We start from the raw sequence: 24669 nt of genomic DNA on the forward strand, positions 1-24669 counted from the left end.
AAGAGGTACGTCTTCTTCGTCCTCGCCGTCGATGGCCGGCAAGGTATCTTCTTGGGAGGGGCGAAGCTCGCAGATTACCAGGCAGGTAGCCCAGGTCCGTAAGGCCAACGTCTGGCCTTCACCAATCAATTGGCATGCCAGTATCGTGATGTGATTCACGATATAATGGTAATCCTTCTCACTGGGGGCAACCCATAGAATTTCTCGTACTGACCCCCCAGGGTCACGGACTTCGCCGTCATCGCGAATATGGCTGCATGAAAATAAACTCAGTTAATACAAGTACAAGGGAAATATCTTAGAAAGAATAAAATTTCACGAGCTCAGATCAATGGATAATGAACATATGAGGACGGTTGAAGTATCTGTGTTCACAGTTTTGGAACCCGTTCGACATAAAGAACAACTCTTTATAGTCGTTATGGTGGCTTGGAAGCTCGATGAAAAGAGCGAAATTCAGGAATCTGGTGAGATAGTAGAACTCATCACCTCGATCTCTTTGCTCCGGGCTGGCCTTGAGGCAGAAAAAGTATAGAATATCTGCCAGAGTGGGGACCTCCCACTTGTTCTTCAAAAACAGGTATTTCAACTCTGCCAAAAGCCTATAAGAATTTGGGGGGATTTGAAATGGGGCCAACTTCACAAAATTAAGAAAATTCGCGAAGTATTGGTCCAAGGGAAGGAAGACACCCGCCTTAAAATGTTCGTCACTCTAGGCTGCAAAATCGTCCTGGAGAGGGTAGTAGCTCCGTTCCCCATCAAAGGCGGGTCGGGCAATGAGGACTCCGGTCCCGACCTCGATGTTGTGGCTCAGCATAATCTTGTTTATCCTCCCCTGGGTCGTGATCTTGGAGATGATTCTTTCTTCCTCAAAGTAGGCGTTAGGATCCACCACTACTTCCTTTTCCACCACTGGACTGAAGTGGGGAATGGGAGACTCAGGGGCGACCTCCTTCCCCTTTTTCTTTTGTTGAGAGGATGAGCTGGGTGCATTATTCTTTGGTGCGTTCTTCTTGGGAGCCATCAGATCGCCTAACGAATAGAACGACCTAATTAGTGGGCGACCTAAGAGTTTTAAAGGTCATAGCGTAGAAGTACGGAGGGAAATGGTTTACTTTTGATACACAAGCTGAGTTAACCTCAGCTGCGTCGCGTGATGCCACATGCTACCCTACGCTACGCGCCTCAGTTTCCTAATAGACCCCTGATATTTAGGGATCCGTGTGTCAGAGAATCAGGCCACTACTCTCCTTGGGAGGCAGTTTAGTGCAAAACTACCCAAGAAGTGTGACCCCTAAGCAACCTGGTTTGGACCCTAAAGACTTTTCATCTTCTTTATCCCAAATGGGTATTTTCTAAATTCCCCGTGAATTACCCAACTTTACCCAGAAATTACCCAGTCTTATGAATGTTGTAGTTCTAAGGATGTTTAGGACCTACTCATTGAATCTAAGTTGAATCCTATTTGCTAAAAATATCTGGGGAATGGCCTAATATTGACTATGGTGAAGTGTGGATGAGCATGATAAAAAAAAGAGACCAGTAAAAGAAAAGTTTCTTCAAAACCAAAAGACTTACAGTGTGCTCTTTGATAAAAGAAGTAGAATTTGTAGGAGAGAGTTCCTGGAAGACTCCTGTGTAACTGGGTTTTTGAAGGATTTTGCAACAAATGGTTTTTGGGTTTCTTTGAGAAAGAAGAAGGGTTTGGAAATGCAGAAGATAGAAGATGTAGAAAGATTTCAAATGAAAGGTTGTGAACCCTGAAAATTGGCTACCCTATTTATACGTAAACGACATAAATTAATTTGGGCCATACGATTTGGTTAGTACAAAATCCAAGGGCTATGGTTCAAAAGACAAAATGGCGGCAAAAAGGTGACAAGACAATTATTGTAAGCCTCAAAACTCGAATAGACGCCAATTGTGATGTACCACGTGTCCAGTACTTGAGTAGTAGGCATACATGGTTTAATGCAATAGAAGTCTAAAAGTCCTTACTGTGTAGGTCAGAAGGTGATGACATGAACCACGAGCAGGGACTTGGGGGGCAAATGTTATACCCTGATATCAGCACGAGTCCTTCATTCAGCTCGAGTATAGCTGGCAAATAAATACACAGAGAAATAACCAAGAAAATGATCTGTTTATTATCCACATATGCAACTTCGGTGTCCTGAGTTTAACCTGAGCTACAGAAATGTAGGTTATGAAGCACGAGCTCATGATATTCAAACAGTTGTCGAAGTATGAGCTCAGAGAGATATCTAGCTCGAAATAATTCAAATATATTGCGTACCCGCGGATCCCCAAAGACTTGAGTATTTTTATACAATTATTTATGACCAGCCTGTCATATTTATTGTCCCAGATATTATATGACCATTTATTTTATGATCAAATCATATCCCAGTATAAATGATAATTTTTTATATTAAATATAATAAATATGTAAATCTGTGATTGACTCACGTGGTTACCCAAACCTGTCCATGGAATTTCTCTATAAAAACTGAGAATATTGGACAGGGAAAAGGAGGGATTATTATGTAACACTGAAACTCTACCAAAATAGAGAGAGAAACAATAATAATATAGACTCGTGGACTAAGTGAATTTAACCACTAAACCACGTAAAAAGATTTGTGTTCTTGTGAATTCATTTCATATTTTCGGTTTATCATTAAGCACTAATTCAACCTTATTATTTCTTCAATACCCAGTTGGCGAAAAACAACGCCAACAATTAGTATATTTGTGTTAACAATATTTTACTTCTGTTGCTCTAAACTCTATGTCAATTTTAACGCTCTACTAGTTCAAGACCATTAGACCGTGTCTTTAAGATAGTACTTAACTCGTTAAGCGAGTCATTTGGACTCAAAAGTATAATTAAAGGTAATTAAGAAGTTAAAATGCTGAAGTTTGATTAAAAGATATAAACTTTTCCATTAACAACTTTAAATATTTACAAGGGATCCCATAAAGAGTTTAAACCAAAATATTATTACGTTATTTTTCTAAAAACGAGTCGACCTAAGAGACAAAAATGGACTTTTTGACCTAAGTCCTTCAAATAACTCAACTCAATAAGCTGAGCAAGCCAAACATGCACACCCCGCCTCCAAGCTCTCTAAATCATGGCTGGTCTACTTTCCCTTTGCCCTTACCTGCACCACAGAACACCTGTGAGCCAAGGCCCAACAAGAAAATCTAACACAACATAATAAAAATCCAATTAAACATAAACAATAAGTAACAAGCTTCACAAATTATGAACAAGCTCATTCCAACATATAAATAATTCACACAACCAATGTTGAGCATGACGCATCACTGAGGCACCGCGCCTACGGTCTATGTCGGGCGAGTGTGTACAACACCTCAATAATGGCATTACCATCGTGGCCTACATTTCACATGATCATCGATAAATACGGCCCGTGCCGATCAATCATAGATAATTAAATGCATATAAGCATAACAAACATCTTCATGCCAAAGGGGTACTCAACCCTAACTAATTCAAATGTACCGTCATAACTGCATTCAAGAATAACAGGTCCATGCCTCACTCTATGTGCATATGTCAGTTTTCTTACCTCGGAACCTGTTGGAGGCGAAACGATCTCAAGTGAGATCCTCTCCCAAGCCTCTTGGTGTTAGGAACGAGTTTCCTAATACGCAGCGGAATTGTGTGATGGGTTGGCCCAGTGTCCAACAAAAATTTTGTAACATATTTAAACTACTTTTAAATATGCGGATCCATTAGTATACATATATTAATCATAAAAAAGAAAAGAATAATGAACATACCTCTTGATGCCTATCAAGTGTCCTTGCTATCTTTTCGTAAAATAAACGATCTTCCAATCTAAACTGCTCCCAGGTTCTCACACCAAGATCTTCCACAATGTTCTCTACACCTCAAGAAGTGTGTGGGCACTTAGAGAATAAATGATGGTATATTTCTGATTTAACTTGATGTACTCAACACATGGGATCAAGAGAATAGGCCTGAGATTGGATTTGTATCTTTTCAGGGAGAGATGGAAAGTATCGTTCTTTTCTTAGAGCGAATAATTGAGTATCTTGTTATTTTATGATAAGTCTAACTTATATAGAAAATATTTCAATTTAAAAAATAAATATGTAACCAATTACAATTTATCTTTTAATTAATTAATTAATTATCGTATTAATGAAAATATCAAAACTATCTTTTTAAAATTTTCATTAATTAATTAATTAAATAAATAAAAGTGAAAAATCCACACCCTGATTACTATAGCTGCACGCCACACACAGTCCAGGGACTATGTGTGTCATGTAGTACCCCATAAAATAGGAGAATTTATTTTCTCAACTATTATTTAATTATTTTAATAATGTAAACATCAAAACTAACTTTTGACTTATCCATTAATTAATTAAATAAATAAATAGAAGTGAAAAATCCAATCTTGTTTCTTTACTGTGCTACACGCCCAAGTGAGTCCCTCAGACTCGGTGCGTGCAGCTCTCTACAAAATAGGGTCCAAGATTTTTTCCACAATTATTTAATTATTTATTCAAACTACTTTATTAGATAAAATCCAACAACTTGATACGTAATTCAAATTTGAATCTATTATTTTTTCAATTAATTTATTGAAAAAATATTAATCTTTTAAATTCAAATCCAATTTGAACTTGTCAGATTATTATCTCCCACTCAGATTAAGATATTTAATTAATTAAAACTAATTTTAATTAAATATTAATTTCAAAAATGTAATATTTACCTTATTATAATTTCAAAAATTATAAAAAATTAGTTATAAATATAATTTTGAAAATTACACAATAGTTAATTATTAATTAATTTTGATAATTACAACTAATTTGTGATTAATTAATTAATCACTATTATCACATAATTGCATATTTGGCCCGAAGAACAAATTTATTCTTAAATATGTCTTTTTACCATTTTATCATTTATATCAACTCTTGCCTTGAATAGTGTTGATAGAGCCGCTGTGGGAACCTATGGACCTATAATTCCAAGCTCTAATAATTTTTTTATTATTAATTAAACTCTTTGATTAAATAATCTTAATTTATTAATCTCATGATTACTCCACTATAAATATGAGACTGCACTCTTATAATTATCGACATTTCATTTATTGAGTATTTTATAACAATTAAGCGTCCATTGATATAATTATTACATACAAATTAACCCTCTAATAATGGTTCATAATTAACCGGGAATAAAATTATCATTTTACCCTTTTAATTATATCTTGTTTCCTTAAGTACAATCGACTTTACTAGTGTAGGTTAATTCATAACAAATTATGAATTTGAGCTCAATAACCTTTCAGTACCAAAAGTCAGCCCTTAAGAGAACCATTATTCAATCTCTTGCGAGAAGGTATAGATTCCTTATCTATATACTATGTCCCCAGCCATTTACATTAATGAGTTCCCAAAACAAAAGTTTCTAGCCTAATCATTCTGACAAACCCTAACGAGTGAATCAAAGAACTCATATAACATAAACAAGAGTTCATAGTAACTTCAGGATTAAGATCTATTTGTAAATGATCATTAGTTGATATATTTAATTAATACTTTGAAACAATATTTAATCCAGTTCTATATATTCTCTAATATGTAAAGCACCTCCACTAAAGTTTCCTACTACATTAGTAATCTGGATCTAGATCACATGTATTCATAATACTAGTGGACCGTACTTGCAGTAATTAATCTAAAGATTCCATAACTTTATTTTACAGCGAACTATTCAAGTTCATTTATCTCAAACACAATCCTCTCGTACCAATACATGGTTGAGATTACATATATGAACTTGGGAATTTTTATGATATTTACTTAATATTATCACTGAATAATATAGTCCATAAAATATATGCATAATAAATTCAACTTATTTATTTATTTCTTAAAACAATGTCTACTACATATGCTTTTAGGGCACAATTCCCAACAATCTCCCACTTGACCTAAAGAAAATGAGGCATCTCACTCATTCCCATGTTTCTTACATGCTCCTTAAAAGATTTCATAGATAAAGTCTTTGTGAAAGGATCTGCAAGATTATCCTCTAAAGCTATCTTCATAACTACAACATCTCCTCGGTGAACTATCTCTCTGATCAAGTGATACTTCCTCTCAATGTGATTTCCCCTCTTGTGACTCTGTGGCTCCTTTGAGTTAGCTACTGCCCCACTGTTATCACAGTATAGGACTAGTGGTTTATCCACATCTGGCATTACTTCCAGATCGGAATAGAACTTCTTTAGCCACACAGCCTCCTTAGCTGCTACATACTCGGCTTCCATGGTGGAGTCTGCAATGCTGGTTTGTTTAATACTTCTCCAGACTACTGTTCCTCCTCCAAGAGTAAACACTGATCCAGAAGTCGATTTCTAACTATCTCTATCTGATTGAAAATTAGAATCAGTGTAACCAGTGGGGTTCAGGTCTCCACCTGAATATACAAGCATATAATCTCTAGTATTTCTAAGATACTTGAGAATATTATTCACTACAATCCAATGACTCAATCCAGGATTGGATTGATAATGACTGACTATCCCTACTGCATAACAAATGTCAGGTCTTGTACATAGCATAGCGTACATAAGACTGCCTACTGCTAAGGCATAGGGATATTGTCTTATATCTTCCTCTTCCTGAGATGTTTTGGGACATTGCTCCTTGGAAATGGCTATTCGAGAATGGGTTGGCATATCACCCTTTTTGGAGTTTTGCATATTAAAGCGTTCTATCACCTTATCAATATAAGTTGCTTGAGACAGTGCCAAAGTCTTCTTCTGTCTATCACTAAGAATTTGAATGCCCAGAACATACTTGGCTTCTCCCAAATATTTCATTTGGAATTGTTCAGCTAACCAGTTCTTTACCTTTGATAATGATGTTATGTCATTGCCAATCAATATATATCATCAATGTAAAGAACGAGGAATACTACTACACCATCTTTGATTTTTTTATAGACACAAGATTCTTCAACGTTTTGTTCAAAACCAAACGTTTTAATTGTGTCATCAAATCTAAGATTCCAAGATCTAGAAGCTTGTTTGAGTCCATAGATGGACATAAGAAGCTTGCAAACTTTTTGCTCTTTACCTTTTACTTTGAACCCTTCTGGTTGAGACATGTAAATAGTTTCGTGAAGGTAACCATTTAGAAAAGTTGTTTTGACATCCATTTGCCAAATCTCATAATCCATGCACACAGCAATGGATAAAGCATACGAATGGATTTTAGCATGGCTACAGGAGAAAAAGTTTCTTCATAATCAACCCCTTCTTTCTGTGTGTATCCTTTGGCTATAAGCCTTGCTTAGAAAGTCACTACTTTCCCATCCATTCCTCTTTTCTTCTTGAATATCCACTTGCAACCAATGGGCTTGATATTCTCAGGTGGATCTTCAAGAACCCAGACAGAATTAGAATACATTGATTCCATTTCTTGGTTCATGGATCTTTCCATTTGTCCTTGTCAGAATCATTCATTGCATCTTTAAATGTCAATGGATCATCTTTGTTTGTGTCAGACACAAGCATTTGAACTTCATGTTCATAGCGTACGGGTTGCTTATTAACCCTCCCACTATGATGAGGCTCTCAACTATTCTGAATAGAAATAGCAGTTTCCTCTTGCCTTTTTTTATTTGTTGTTGTTGGTGACTTTCAACTTCATTCGAGACCATCTCCTCTAGTACAACCTTACTGCGAGTTTTGTGGTTATTAACATAGTCATGTTCAAGAAAAGTTGCATTTGTCGATACAAATGTTTTATTTTCTTTGGGACTATAGAAAATTCCACCTCTAGTCTCTTTGGAATAGCCCACAAACATGCGTACTTCAGAGCGTGATTCCAACTTCCCAGACTTTCCTTTAAGCACATGTGCAGGACACCCCCAAATGCAAAAATGGTGTAAACTAGGTTTACAACCATTCCATAATTCCATGGGTGTCTTCTGGATAGACTTAGATGGAACAACATTCAATAGTATAGAGCACATTGAATTACATAGCCCTAGAATGACAATGGTAATGATGAGAAGCTCATCATTGATCTAACCATATCTAGTAACGTTCTATTCCATCTTTCTGAAACAACATTTTGCTGTGGCGTTCCAGGTGCTATGAGTTGGGATTGAATACCATGCTCATGCAGATGGTCCCTGAATTCAAAATCCAAGTACTCTCCTCCGCGATCAGATCGAAGAACTTTCACTGATTTACCTAATTTCTTTTCAGCCTCCGCTAGAAATTCTCTGAACTTTCCAAAAGTTTCATATTTTCTTTCCATTAAGTATAGGTAACCATATCTTTAATAATCGTCAACAAAATTGACAAAGTATTCATAACCTCCTCTTGCTTGTACATTAAGTGGACCGCAAACATCCGTATGTACCAGCTGAAGTGGTTCTGTAGCTCTTGAACCTTTTCTAGAGAAAGGTCTCTTGGTCATCTTGCCTTCTAGACAGGACTCACAAACAAGGTGAGTTCCAATAGATAGTTCTCTTAAAGGACCATCCTTTACAAGCCTATTAATTCTATCTATACCAATATGGCCCAAGCTCAAGTGCCATAGATATGTTTCACTATCAGAATCAATCTTTTGTCATTCAATAGATCTAGGATTAGATGTTTTAAATAATTCAGAATTATAAGCAGATTTCTCTTTAGCATGTAGTTTATAAAGCCCATCAATAGATTTTGCAGAACATATCTTCAAACTATATAGTGAAATAACAATCGAATTATTATTAAAAGAAATTTTAAAACCTTGTTCATTCAACATAGAATTAGAAATTAAGTTTCTAGAAAATCCAAGAATATAATAAACGTTCTCTAAAATAAGAAATTTATTATTCTCAAATTCGAGATGGGCTGTTCCAATTGCTGCTGCAGAGACTATCTGACCACTGCCTACCCTCATAGTCACCCCTCCATCAGCAAGCTTCCTCGTCGAACTAAGAATCTATAGAGAAAAACAAACATGGTTAGTGGCTCCTGAATCTACCATCCAAGACAAGGAATTGGTTTCCACTAAACAAGCTTCTAACACAAATAAATCAAATTTACCTTTCTTTTTCTCTTCCAGGTCAGCACGATACTTTTGATAGTTTCTCTTCCAGTGACCTTCTACTCCACAGTGAAAGAAACTCCCTTTAGGGATCTTCTTTTTGGAGCTCTTGGTGTTCTTATTCTCTTTGCCTTTGGATAACTTGTTAGGCTTCTTTGAATTCTTGTCTTTTCCTTTCTCTTTGTCCTTTCCATATCCATTTTTCCTCTTTTTGGGTTTAGCCTTTGAAGAGATGGGCCAGAATCAGCAACATTTTCCTCTCCTTCTTTCTCAGAACCTTTGTTAAGAGATTCATAAGTTTGCAACTCATTCAATTGCCGTGTCATGTTATATTCTAATTTGTTCATGACATAGTTGGTTGTGAAACCTTTAAAAGCTAGAGAAAACGATTCAAGTATAATGCTCACTTGAGTCCATTCATCAATGGTTGCCCCATGGATAATGGCATCGTGCATTATATTGATCATGTCTAATACATGTTCCCTGACAGAAACTCCCTTCTTCATTTTCTTGGTCAAGTAGGATCTGGCGGCCTCATGCCTGCACTGATCTGACTGCTGCCCAAACATATCTTGAAGGGAATCTTTGATCTCATAAGCAGTCTCAATGTCTTGAAGCTTCTTTCTGAGCACATCCCTTATACTTGCAAGCATATAACACTTTGCTTTGTTGTTTGATAAGATCAAATCATCAAAATTTTCCCTTGCAGTTTTGGCAGCAGTAGTGGGAGGGACTTCAGGACACTCCTCAGTCAAGAAAAACTTGTGGTTCTCACATAATAATACAATGCTCATGTTTGATTTCCATTTCATGTAGTTTTCACCAGTCAACTTTTATTTAGCAAGTAAAGAAGATACATGATTTGAGCTAGACATGATTGCGGAAAATAAAAAAAAAAAAAAGAATTTATGCATATAATAATTATCAGTAATTTTCAGAATAGTAAATGTGATGCATGAATGCAACGATTAAAGAACACATAAAAAAATAATTACTAATTCCACGATTAATTAATTTGAACATTAATGGACCAGCCTTAAGGTAGGTTAGACTAATTCAAAATTAATTTTGAGACAAGTTCTCAAATCTATAAGTGAAAACTCAAATCAACATTTCTCTTTTGACTTATAAACAACCGCTTGTTTGGTCAAGGATACACTAGTCCGTTCGAAAGCCTATTGTACCTTGTGAGTGTAACCCATTATTTTAGACCAATGACTTAACTCAAGAGTGTGCCTTGGGGTCAGTCAAACTTGAAATACATCCTTAAACCTATTCTTAAAGACGTTTTCCTTGAGAAAAACACAGCCGGAAGCCTTCCTTAGGGGGACACAAGCAATGGTGCCGCGAGACCCTCTCCATGCTACCTCGGTGCTAACTAATAATGGAGACCATGTGACTTATTGTCATAACTCCCTCTCCCACTCACTATTTTAAAATATTTGTTTTCTCAAAACATCATATGTTTTTTAATTTTTTTGTAAAAATAAAGTAATCTATTTTTACCAAATGATATTCTAATAATTAGTAATCTAATTAAGCAAAATTAAAATTATAGAACTATGCCCTAATTAATTCAATTTTAATTAGCTATAATTACTAGGAATATCATTTATTATTTAATAAAACAATTTTATTAAATACTAGAAATTAAACTACTTTTAAAATCAATTTCCGCTCTTGAACTAGTTAAAACTTGATTTATTATTGTATGGTCCATCACATAAAGCATATAATCACAAAGGACAATCCTAAGGCATGTTTCAACTCAAATGAGACACATGCTAATTTTAAATACTATGTGGGTAATATATATGGCATGTCAAAAAATACATGATAAAGTATTAAACAATTTAATCACATTCAAACATTTAAATAAATAAATACAAATTAAATAAATAAAAAAAGCGGGTCAGGTATCTTGGGTATTTCTAGAAAAATTACAACACTTGCAAAATTATACACAAAAGTGTAAGAAACTAAATAAATCCTAAAGAGATCTCTATCTTCAGCTTTGGGCATTCACAAGTAGTCTTGATCCATTAAGCCAGTTATCCATTTAATTTTGAATTAAAATAACTTTTAATTATCTTAAACAAATTTTAGGAAAAATTAACTTGGGTTTTAATGCCCAACAAGTTATTTGGCCCACTATTGAATTTGGTCTCAAACAATTAATCCAAAACAAAACAATTTTAATTATGGGCATAAAATAAATTAGGCCCACAATTTAAATAGATAACAAAAATGTAACCCCTAGGGTTTAAAAATCCTAGGGCCGGCGGCTATGTGGCTCGGCGGAGCAGGAGGCATGGTGGCAGGCCATGGCAGGGGCTAGCAGTGTCTCGACGGGGTCCTGGTGCTGCTGGAGCAGGCATTGGGGCCTAGGATGTTGTGTAGGGGGCACGAGCTAGAAGCTGGGGCCATGGCTGGATGACGCGTGGGCTGCGGCAGGGAGCCATCAGGGCGTGTGCGGATGCAGGAGCAGGGGCACGAAGTCGGGGAGCCACAGGCCACTGGGCCATGCCTAGAAGGTGAGTAGGCTGCGGCAGGGCGTCAGAAAGGTGCGCGCGGAGGCAGGCGTAGGGGCGCGCAGTCAGGGAGCACAGGCCATGGGGCCGTATGACAGCTTGCGATAGCCTTGGGCTCGGGCTTCAGGGCACGGTTCCAATAATTTAATGCAGAAAATTAAATTACAAAAATTTCTATGCCCCAAAATGGCTTACATTTTTCATCTAGAAATTTAACAACAATTCCTAAACCCAAAACACCATATAATTAACGACCCTTAAGAATAAACTTTAAACATACATACATCCATCCATTCACACATATTATGATAACATAAGAATGCATATTATGCCCACACAGTAATTAATGTATGCATTGATTAATGACAGCTCTGATACCAATTGTTTGGAATGAGTTTCCTATACGCAGCAGAATTGTGTGATGGGTTGGCCCACTGTACAACAAAATTTTTGTAACATATTTAAACTACTTTTAAATATGCGGATCCATTAATATACATACATTAATCATAAATAAGAAAAGAATATAGAACATATCACTTGATGCCTATCATGTGTCATTGCTATCTTTTTGTAAAATAAACGATCTTCCTATCCAAACTACTCCCAGGTACTCACACCAAGATCTTCCACAACGTTCTCTATACCTCAAGAAGTGTGTGGGCACTTAGATAATAAATGATGGTATATTTATAATTCAACTTGATGTACTCAACACATGAGATCAAAAGAATATGCCTGAGATTGGTTCTGTATCGTTTCAGGGAGAGATGGAAAGTATCATTCTTTTCTCAGGGCGAATAATTGAGTATCTTGTTATTTTCTGATAAGTCTAACTTATATAGAAAGTATTTAAATTTAAAAAATAATTATGTAACTAATTTCAATTTATCTTTTAATTAATTAATTATCTTATTAATGAAAATATCAAAAATATCTTTTTGAATTTTGAATTAATTAATTAATTAAATAAATAAAAGTGAAAAATCCACTCATTGATTACTATAGCTGCACGCCATTGTGTGTGTCATGTAGTACCCCATAAAATAGGGGAATTTATTTTCTCAACTATTATTTAATTATTTTAATAGTGTTTACATCAAAACTAACTTTTAACTTATCCATTAATTAATTAATTTATTAAATAGAAGTGAAAAATCCAATCTTGTTTTTTTTTTAACAGTGCTACACGCCCAAGTGACTCCCTTGGACTCCTTGGTGCGTGTAGCTCCCTACTAAATATGGTCCAAGATTTTTTCCACAATTATTTAATTATTTATTCAAACTACCTTAGCAGATAAAATCCAACAACTTGATAATTAATTCAAATCTGATCTATTATCGTTTTAATATCACATATAATTAATTATTTGAATAAATATTAATCTTTTAAATTCAAATCCAATTTGAACTTGTCAGATTATTATCTCCTTCTCAAATAAAGATATTCAATTAATTCTACAAATTAATTAAAACTAATTTTAACTAAATATTAATTTCGAAAATTTAATACTTATTTTATTATAATTTTGAAAATTATAATAAATTAATTATATATATAATTTTGAAAATTATACAATAATTAATTATTAATTAAATTTGATAATTACAACTAATTTGTAATTAATTAATTAATCACTATTATCACATAATTGCATATTTGGCCAGAAGAACAAATTTATTCTTAAATATGTCTTTTTTACCATTTTACCATTTATATCAACTCTGGCCTTGAATAGTGTGGATAGAGCCGCTGTTGGGACCTATGGACCTATAATTCCAAGCTCCAATAAATTCGTGATTATTAATTAAACTCTTTAATTAGATAATCTTAATTTATTAATCTCATGATTACTTCACTATAAATATGGATTGCACTATTGTAATTATATACATTTCATTTACTGAGTACTTTATAACAATAAATCGTCTATTGATATAATCATTACATACAAATTAACCCTCTAATAATGGTTCATAATTAACCGGAAATAAAATTACCGTTTTACCCTTTTAATTATATCTTGTTACCTTAAGTACCATCGACTGTACTAGTGAAGGTTAATTCATAACCAAATTATGAATTTGAGCTCAATAACCTTTCAATACCCAAAATCAACCCCAAATCTGCACCCAGCGAGATTCAGATACAATTTCAATGTCAAACATCAAAATTTACATCATTTGGATACCATAAAATAATGAAATTTTAAACTAAACTCAAGAATTAGACTTTAGGGTTCTAAAGGTCTATTTTTTCCACAAATTTCGAATTCAAACTAATTTCTTGAAATTCAATACAAATTCAAGGCTTAAATGAGTTGGAAAACAAGTTTCTATCATTAATCAACCCATTTAAACAACCCAAGACCCCTTAAATTTCAAAATTCAACTAAAGCCCCAATTTTACCAAGAGAACCATTGAAGAACAAGTAGGGAAAATCATACTTTCTTCTATGAGTGATTACTATGAGGAAGAGGAACCTAATCAGCTGCAAATCCCTTCTTGGAACTCGAATTCCACTTAGCAGCTAAGGAGAAATTGAAGAAAATCCTTGATCCTAGCTAAAACATTTTTGTGTCTTGAGAGTGTTTTCAAGAAGATAGTAGAAGAAAGGGAGAGAGAAAATAACGTGAAGTAGAGAAATAAATCAGAATTTGGCCTTTTTTTTTCTAGTTATAAGATCAAATAACCATTTTCCCTTATCTCTAAATTATTTCATTAACCACCCACAAGGGCATTTTGGTCCTTTGTTTAAAATTCTAACTACACCACTATTCTCAATTATTTCACTAATTCCCATTAGACTTAAATATTTCATTCACTTCATTTTTATCTCACCCATATCCTTAAAATATGAAAATTTCCAAAATAGCCCTAGGTTCGACCCGAGTTGGGTATTTGTCCCCGCTGTGACTTTTCCACTAAAACCACTCGAAAGGATCCACTCATGCCAAAAATATACATATCCACATAATAATGTTGTCTTAATGCACATAGCATATAATATTTACAAATATACTCTCAATGGGTCAAAATTATGAAAATGCCGCTTTAAGCACATTTCATACACATAATCAAGCATATTCAATTATATAATAATATAATTCATAAAAATTCCACTCGTACCCTCCTGACACCCTAAATAAGGTACTAAACTTCATTATGAGTTTTGTGACGCTACACCAATGGATTTTTTGCCCTCAAATGCTAGAAAGGATCATGGAATTGTTAATGTTGTTGTGGTATTTTATTTCTACATAATTATTTTACTTGTTTATGAATTTATATATATTTAACATAGATAGTGTACTTTGTTGTTCTTGATTTGATTGTAATTTATATGTTAGGTTATTTATATATATATATGGTTACTACTCATGGATGAATGGTTACTTTAATATTAACCATTGGATTAAAACCAATGGTCCATATTTATAGTTGTTAATTAATATTTCTAAAAATAAATTTTGATTTTTTCAAATTTCTGGAAGGGTTGCCTGATGAAAAAGATGTATTTATTATGAAAATATAATATTGTAAATTTTCATTTTTAAAATGCATGTCAATATTTAAATATAGTTAGTGTCTCTTATTGGTTGGAAATAACATTAATTATGGCAAAAACATTATAACTAAATTCGAAATGAACGTAGAAAAAAAATATTTACCTGTTGATGACTTGCTATACCAAATCACTATGTTGCCACATCTTCATAATTGTTAGAATTCATCTATGGATAATAACTATTGAAAAGTATATATAAGAAAATATAGATAGAGATAAGTCGAGGAGTGACGTCACCTTCATGGAGGAGGATGCATCTAGGCTCCACCTGCATTATGACCCCCTCGTGGTCCTTGTGTGCATTTCCAACTCTTGAGTCCTCAAGGTCATGGTAGACATGGGCAACTTTATATATATCATCTTCAACAACACCACTTGTAAACTCAGACTCAAAAAAAGGAGTTGACCCTCACGCATACACATTTTTATGGCTTTGGAAAGAATGCATCATATTACCTATTATGTTCATGGAGGAGCTAGTCTAGATGACCAAAATGGCTAATTTTTTGTTGCCAACAGAATGTTAGCATGTAGGATCTCATTTATAAAGTCTATATGCATGCTTCCTATTGAACAAAATAACATACAATTGAAAACATAAATACTTGCATAGAAGTGATTTTCATATAAAGATTCATAAATACAACAATAAAACCATTAATGTACTTACGAGATGCGTAGTGGAACAATGACCACATCCTTTGGATTCCCTAACCTTTTGTCCTTGTTGATTATTAGGTATTGTAAGGAATCAAAACTGCTTTGAAACAAGAACACAATCTTCCAAGTCTTTCTCTAAAACAACCTAGTGTATGTGTTGGCAAGTCTCAATACATGAGAATAGATTTCCTATACAGAAAACGAGAAGAGAGTGGGCAACTAGGTATAGAATATTAGTAGTGAATTTTTACCTTGTCAAATTCATTTGACCTAATGCATTCTGTAACACTAGTATATATAGGCAATTAGTTAGGACATAAAATAAGTTTTAGTTACTCATTTTACTTTAATTATTTAATAATTATAATTAATTAAATACTTGTCAAATTTAACCAATTATAATTTTGACATTTATTTAATTCATTTTATCAATATTAATACCAATTTATCAATACTAACAAAATTATCACAATTGGCTATAATACTCTCTTTTTGAGACTTTGCAAAAAAAAAAAAAAAAACTCAAATTTTCTTCTATTTCTTTTCTCACAAAATATCAATAAATAATTGGTAAATACCACTTTGGATCTTGTGTTTTGCAAAAGTTATCAATCGACCCCTGTGTTTTGTTAAATGACATTTAAGTCCATGCGTTTTACAAAATGGAACAAAAGAGTACCTTATACCTAATTTTGGTCAAAATAATTTCAATTATAAGATCAATTATCGGGTCGTTAGTGATGCGATGAGTTTAGAGAAGCAAAAGAAATGGTCGAGGAGTTAAGAATGAAAGATTATATTTGAAATTATTTTGACCAAAATTGGGTATAAGGTGCTATTTTGTTCCATTTTGTAAAACACAGGGTCCGAATTGTCATTTAACAAAACAAATGGTCCAATCGGTAACTTTTACAAAACACAGGGTCCAAAATGTTATTTACCCATAAATAATTTAACATTATTTATTTTCATTGACCTAGTAAATATGATATTTTTATAATTAATAATTAAAATAATTAATCAAGACTACTAGGTTCGTTTGGATAAGAGATGACATGGGGACCATGGATCCATAAACTCAAGCTCCAATAAGTTACCCTGAGTTTATTTATAACAAATAATCTCACTACCTTATTAATTCCTCGTGACTCCACTATAGACTCAGAATTGTACTCTTGAATTCATAGAACGCTTTACACCAAATGTAAATACGTTATCCATTGTTATAACCCTAACCATCATACAATCCTGTATAGATGATCTATTAATGAGACAGGTGAAAATTATCGTTTTACCCCTTATTGGTATTTTATCCTTACCTCCCACAAAATTCTTTGTAAATGATATTTCTGTAAATTTAATTACAGAAATGAGTACTCTATCATTTAACACTTGAACCAAGCTATGAGGAAATCATCGTTTCACTTCTTAAACAGAAGTTATAGATTTCATATCACTACGAAAAAATTGGTCTTTCTCATCGGGCCGGACCCGCCGATAATCTGAGCACCGAGATTTTTTCTATGTTAAATGTCGGTGGTTTTGACATGCTGAGATTTGGTAGCCAATATCGGCGGGCGAATTAAGGAGCACCGAGATAGGGAGCAATTTGATGGCTGGTGAGACTATCTCGACAAGCCGGACCTGCCAAGATAGGGTTCAATCTTGACGATTTTGGCCTGCCGAGAATGGGTGTAAGTGTTTTTTTCTTGGTGGCTTCGTTTGACCCGCCGAGATAAGGCATTGTAGGGGGAATAATAATTGTAGTTTTTTTTTTCTTTTTCCCCCTGCTATATTTCATTGATTATATTCTGTATTTACAACATACCTAGACAATTTACAAAAGATAAACATATTATAGAATATATATATATATGATAACATGCTATCTAAATATTACTCAAAAACTCATAAAATGTGTATAGATCTATGTTGCGAATATATGTTACAAATTAGTAGTTATTAGCCTAGCTATAAACAATAGTCTAGCTAATTAATAAACTCTAATTGAAAAGTCTAGTCTAGCATGCACAGTATACTCTAACTAAATACAATAGTCATGCCAGCATATACTCATTGAAGTAGTCCACCCATTCCTCACGTAGAGTGTTGATCTCATCCATTATATATATGGTGTTGACGCGGTGTTTCACCAATAGTAGATTAAGAAATATAATAAGGATATTAGTGCTTATTTGTCAACCGTAATGAAATAATAAGAACCCTTTCGTACACACACAACTTTTACATGGTTCAGTGGTTAAAATCCACCTAGTCCACGAGACAATGTTATTGCTTTTCTCTCACAATTTCTGCAGAGTTTAAGTAATACAAAAATAGTTGTCCCCTTCCCTGTCCCTTATGCCTGATATTTGTAGGGGAATTTCCTGGACAACTTTGGTTAACCACTTGAATAAACATAGCATACATTTAATACAAATTATTCTCATTTACATTGGGATATGTTTTGAAAACAGAATAGAATATACTCTTGCGATCTCAGATAATAAATGATAAATATGCAATACAACCTGGGCATTAATGAGCCTATAAAAGCCTCTGAATCTCTTGGGATCCTTTAGTATGAACAGGTTTCCATGAGCTTAACATCTTCATAAAGCTACTGACCAAAGATTATCCGAATCTTAGTTCATATTAACTTCAGAGCGTCCAAAAGGGGATTTGGCCACTATATGTCTCGAACTGGACTATTATCCTAAGAGGTGGTCTGATAATAACCTATATGTCACGTTGTCAAGTCCCAACTCGAGCTGGTCACATCATTGTTAGCCGGAGGTTCTACTTGGCTGCTTTTCCACGTATTCATCTGCCAGCTATGCCCCGAGCTAAGTGACTAGACTCATGCTAACTTTTAGGGTACAACATTTTCCCCCCAATCTCTTGCTCGTTCTTGATGTCGTCACTTTTTGACATGCACAGTAGAGGCTTTTAGGCTTCTTCCATGTAAAATCATTTCTGCCTACTACTTGAGTATCAGACATGTGGCTGCTTGTAATTGGCATCCATTCGGGTTTCGAGGACTGTAAAAACTGTCCTGTCAACTTTTTGCCGCTATGGTTCATTTAATCTTGGCCTTTGGATCTCGAGTTGACCCAATCGGATGGCTCGAATTAATTCCCATAGTTTACGTATAAATAGGGTGATCAGACCTGAACCCTTACCACCTTTGCCTTCAAAAAGTTTCCTTTCAAAATTAAAAAAAATCCCTTTTTTTTCTTTTCAAACTTCTACCAAAATCCTTCATCGCCTTTCAGACTCTTAGAAGCTTTCAAGGAGCTTCCTGTGGACGTATCCACATTTCCTTTGAATTGAACATATAAATTGTAAGTATTTCCTCACCTGATTTGAATCTTTCAATTCTTTATTTTCAAGTGAGCTTTTTTGTTTCAGAAAAACATTCTCTGTTCAATATCGCTTAGGCTATGTCTGAGTTTAAATAGGGTATATGTTTCGGTTTAGGTTAAATTAACGATACTAGGCTTGTTTAGAAATAAGGTATTCATAAAACAGGGAAAATTTTCTAGGTTTTACAAAGAAAATGTTACTGGTAAATCGATTCAAACACCTGTTTGGGTGTAGAAGCTGAAAGGGTCTTAGGTTTGGTTCTGGGTAGCTTAAGGGTCATGATTCCTTAAGCAGTTTTGCATCAAGTCGCTTTCAAAAGAAAAGTAGTGGGTCTGACGAGTCTGACACAAGAATTCCGAAGTATCAGGGAATTTCACAAAATCAAAGTGCGTGGCCTAGGACCACGCGTTGAGGCTAGAACACACCTTAGCTCGTGTAAATTTTAAATCCCAAAAGTAAACCCCTTAGACCCTCAGATATTTTCACCTTTATCGCCGTAGCTAGTAATTATCTTAGGTTGCCACTAATAGGCCGCTTTGTCGTCAGGCGATTTAAATCATGCCCCCCCACCCAAAGAAAAATGCCGCGAGCTCCTCTACTCAGAGCAAGTAAAAGGGCAAGCAGGTTCTGTATGACTCTCCAATTCCTCATTTCGGCCCTGTGGTGGAGAGGGAACTTGTCATCGACCCCAACACATTCTTCAAGGTTGAGCACATAGTGTCTCAGATAACGTTGCGGGGGAAAGTTAACAAGATCTTGTTGAGCCATGGGATTGAGATGGGAGCTGATGGCCTCCATGCCTGACCTCCGTTGGAAGGAGAGCTGAGCTGTGCCCCTCTCCAAGATGACTATGGGGCTTGGAGTGATGAGCACCTGAAGGCAGGTGCCTTCCTCCCACTCGACCAGTACTTCGTAGATTTCCTAAACTACGTCAAACTGGCTCCGTTCTAGCTTCCGCCAAACTCATACAGACTTTTGGCAGGGCTAAAATATCTTCTTTTGAGGCACGAGTGGGAGGTCCCCACTTCGGCAGATATTATGTATTTTTTTTTCCTCAAGGCCAGTCCTGACCAGAAGGAGTGAGGTGACAGTTTTTACTACCTCACTCATTTTCCCAATTTAGCCTTTGTCATCGACTTCCACAGCCACCCAAATGACTATAAAAACCTGTTCTTTATGTCAAATGGGTTCAAGAATTGCGAGCACCGATATTTCAATCGCCCTTGTAAGTCTTCTATCTTTATGAATTTAGCACGTGAACATTCTTATCACTTTCACACTTTTTTGTTTGTTTAAGTATTCTAACTGAGTTCATTCTTTGTGCAGCTATATTCGAGAGGACGGGCCAGTTTGAGACCCTTGGGGGTCAATATGAGACCTTGTCTAGTCTTCCTCTAAGGGAGAAAGACTTCCGTCAGATTGTGAACGATGTCACCATGGTGGCCTGTAACCTAATCAGCAAGGGCCAAACGCAGGCTCTCAGTACCCGACCTCCTATTCCTATTATTCCTGAGCTCCCCCCTCCTCAATAAGCCCTGTCATCCATTGAATACATCAAGGAGGAAGAAGACGTTGCACCGTTGGTGTGCAAAAGGTGAGTTCCTGAAGATATTCAGGGGCTTGATCCAGAGCGAGCTGCACCTGGCCCCTCCAACCAAGGTAACCCATATAGAGAGTTAGATTGGGCTGCTGCCAGTTTTAGGCTAGTTCACTTTAACCCCAACCAGCTTGTTAGTTGCCCCCTACTGACCTGGACCTAAACACAATACTCCTTCAGTGTGTGGATCATTTGGTGGTACGCTATGACAAAAGCTATCCCAAATGTACGATTGTGGTTGACAATACTCTCCATTTTAGGTCCTCCATTTTTTAGGAATATGAGACCAACCGTAGGACCTACCCTTCCTTGCATCGACGTATATACGCTCTTGGTTTTAGGCAGTATGTAGATGAGTCCAGCCCCAAAGAAGGACCTGAACCCCCTAGGTACTAGGAGGTAATAATTTTAGACTTCCCACCACCTCCGTTATTCCAAGAGTTAGAGGTTATGCCTAGCCCAGTCCATAACATCGTGCTGATCATAGTTGATTCTTACCCTAGCTCGGAGGGTAGGGTTCTTGCTCTTTTTCTTGTCTTTACATTACTTTGACTACTTAATTATTGTATCTGAACCTTGTGCTTGTTCTTTTTCAGGTGAAGAGATGGAGCTGCTAGATGCCTCGGGTTTGAGGGGTGCTTTTAAGGCAGGCGGGGCCAGAGCTGGTCCTGTGGTGAAGAGGGCTAGAATGAAAAAGAAACAAACTGTAACGACCCAAATTAGCTAATAAGGCTTAAGGGCCTTGATTAGCGTGCCAGAAGGGTAGGTTGGGATTTATGTGTGACTTTGATGAGTTAAATGCATGATTATGATTTAAAGCATGTTATATGACTATTTGTTTATCTGAGATGCATGACTATGTATATTAGTATGCATGTAGGCCCGGATCGTGTTAGAAGGGCATAACTGTAATTTTGGCCATGTTGGGCATAATTGCATTGATACGTGATAATTGTATTATGTGAATTGTACCACGTGTGTGTGGTGTTATTATTGTGATGCACGTGCCGAGACGGTCCTAGAGAGCTAGTTTACTTAAGAGTCACAACGGGAATTCTATACCCGGCTCGGGAGGAGCCTAGGGGTACCTCGGGAATTTTATGGTTAAGTCGAGATTTAGCGGGTAATGGTTATTGGTGATTGAGTAACCTGGTTAACCATTAGTTACTACTGAGAGTAACAAGTTAGGTGAAAGAAATGGTAGAATTGCAAGAAAGGAGAAAGGACTAGAGTGCCCTTGAGGTGTAGTTAGCAAAGGGTTTTGATGAAGGGGTAAATTGGTCATTTGGCTGGGAATTTGATATGTTGCAGCTGGGTATTAACGGGTACACGGTTTGGGGCTTGATCATTGTTTGGTTTTGTTAAAAATAAAGAGAAGAAAAACTAAAGAGAAGGAAAGTTAGGGCAATGAGAAGAAGAAGAAGAAGAAGAGGAGTGAAGGAGCTGAAATTGGAGACTTAGGAGATGAATCAAGGGAGCTTAGGGTGGGATTCCTCATTCAAGGTAAGGATTTTATGTTATTTAAGGCTTGTTTCTGTTATGGTTTGAGGAATTTAAGCATGGTTTAAGTTTGAGTTTTGGGTTTTATATTTTCTAAAGTTGAAAATCAAAGATGTTGATTTTGGGGATTTGATTGTGTGTTTGGGTTTCTTTAATGATGTTTTTGAGTTGTTAAATGGTCTATGTGGGGTTTTGAGTTGATTTTGAGGCTTAGGCGTGAGTTTGGGAGTGTTTTGGATGATGAAATGCAGAGGAAAAACCCAGTTTTTCCTGGGTTCGCGAAGGAGCGCCGCGGCCCTGTTCTTGGGCGCCGCGGCGCGAAGCTGTTTGCAGTCAGGGGACTTTCTGACTTCGCTGGGCGCCGCGGCCCTTGCGGGTAACGCTGCGGCGCTACGCCTTTTTCAGGATGAGAAATTTTGCAATTTGGAGCTTTTGCTCCGGGGGTTCGGGGGATGTTTCCGATGAATTGTTTTAGGTATTTGGGAGTCCCGAGAGTGTGGGATTGGTCCCGGGAAGTGGTTTTGAATTGATTAGTATTAAAGGATGTTCTATGTGTGTTGTGACTAGGCTATTGGAGAGGCTCGTGCTAGAGGACCGTGCTCGTGACTTTGGTGCATTGTGAAGCTCGGGATGCAGGTAAGAAAACTATAACACCCGTAGGATAGGGCATGGGCCCATAGTGTGATTGCGGGGCACGGCCCTATATTGCATGTTGCATGATGAGATGATTGCCAAGCGCGACCCTATATTGCATTACATGTTAGGGTGCAGATTTAAATGAATTGTTACTTATTTGAATGTTGTTTGATTTATGCTATATATGATTATGGTGAAATGAACGGCTATGGCCGAGGGCGGCAAGGCCGAGAACGGTAGCGGGGCCGGAAGTAAGACTTAGCACATGGGATGCTTATGGTTAGGGCAGGGCCCGGGACCCAGAGGATATGTGTGAGATCCTTGCGGTGAGGACTGAGACCCCAGGCTGCGGTAAGGGTTCTGGGGCGGCAGGGCCGTGTTTGCTTAGTCTAATGGTTGACTTGTGTATCTGTGGATTATCTGCTATGATTAACTGTATATTTTGCATATGTTATGAAATGCATGAGTTTTCTTGCTGGGCTTCGGCTCACGGGTGCTCCGTGTTGCAGGTAAGGGCAAAGGCTGAGTCAACCAACCATGAGTACGGAGAGCGTGAAGCGACGCGTACATGTTTGGCCTGCCCGACTGCTTTGGTTGGGGGTTTATTCGAAAATGGCTGTAATAATCTATGATTTTTATAACTGATCAATTGTAAACTTATTTCAAGATGTAAATAGTTTTCAAACCTTATTTTGGGATCCCAAGTGTTTAATACTAGAAGTTTTTAATGAAACGTTGCATTTTCAAAGATTACAGCCCTAACTTTTAATTAGTCACACTTTTGTTTCAAAACCTCGGTTAGCGAGTTCATTGCACACTGTTTTGTCTTAAAACTTACTTAGTAACGGCTCTAAGGAAGTAGGGCGTTACAATTTGGTACCAGAGCGAGCCAAGGTTTATTGGTTCTGGAGATCGACCGAACATGTACGCTCGCTGTCAGTGACAAGCTCGACTCAGGGTTGGTTGGTATGAATGATTGACATGTTTGAATATATGTTTGAATGCCCTGTTTGCCTGCTTATTTATATGGAGCACGAGAACTGAGTTGACATATGCATGAGATACTGATAGGGCCTGGCCTTTGACTGTTGCATGTTGAGATTAATGCGTGCTGAATAACATTATTATGCATGTGGATGAATATTGGCATAATGGTTCGCATATTGAGTGTATGTGGTTAACTTTCTGAATTAAATTCATATGTTATATCTGTTTATTGGCTTGTATGAAGCATGATGAGTGTGGATATACTTAGTGGTGATAAAATTTGGTAGCTAAATGTATGACATTGTGGATTTGACCTAGTATATGCTTATGGGTGCATTATACCTGTGAATATTTGGATCTAGATGTGGGTTGGTTCAGAGTTTGAACCACAGAGTTCAGGAGTTGGTCAGTTTTGACAGATGAACTCGAGTTGTTGGTTCCTAGAAGGGTTATGGACCTGATATTGGGTTAAAATGGGGGATTCTAGATATAAGTTGGAGTTGAGATCTCTAGTTATCCCTGAAAGCAGCAGCAGAAAGTCACTAGTGTGTGAGTAAGCTGTGGAGTTTGTTAGTTGAGATGGGATAGAAGAACAGTGGATTTCTCCGGGGAAATAGCTGATTTCGATGTTCTAACAGTAAGGTTACGAGTGTTGGCTTATTGTGAGGGTATGGACAAAAAGGGGTAT

Source organism: Humulus lupulus, chromosome X, assembly GCF_963169125.1.
Source record: "Humulus lupulus chromosome X, drHumLupu1.1, whole genome shotgun sequence".
Lineage (NCBI taxonomy): Eukaryota > Viridiplantae > Streptophyta > Magnoliopsida > Rosales > Cannabaceae > Humulus > Humulus lupulus.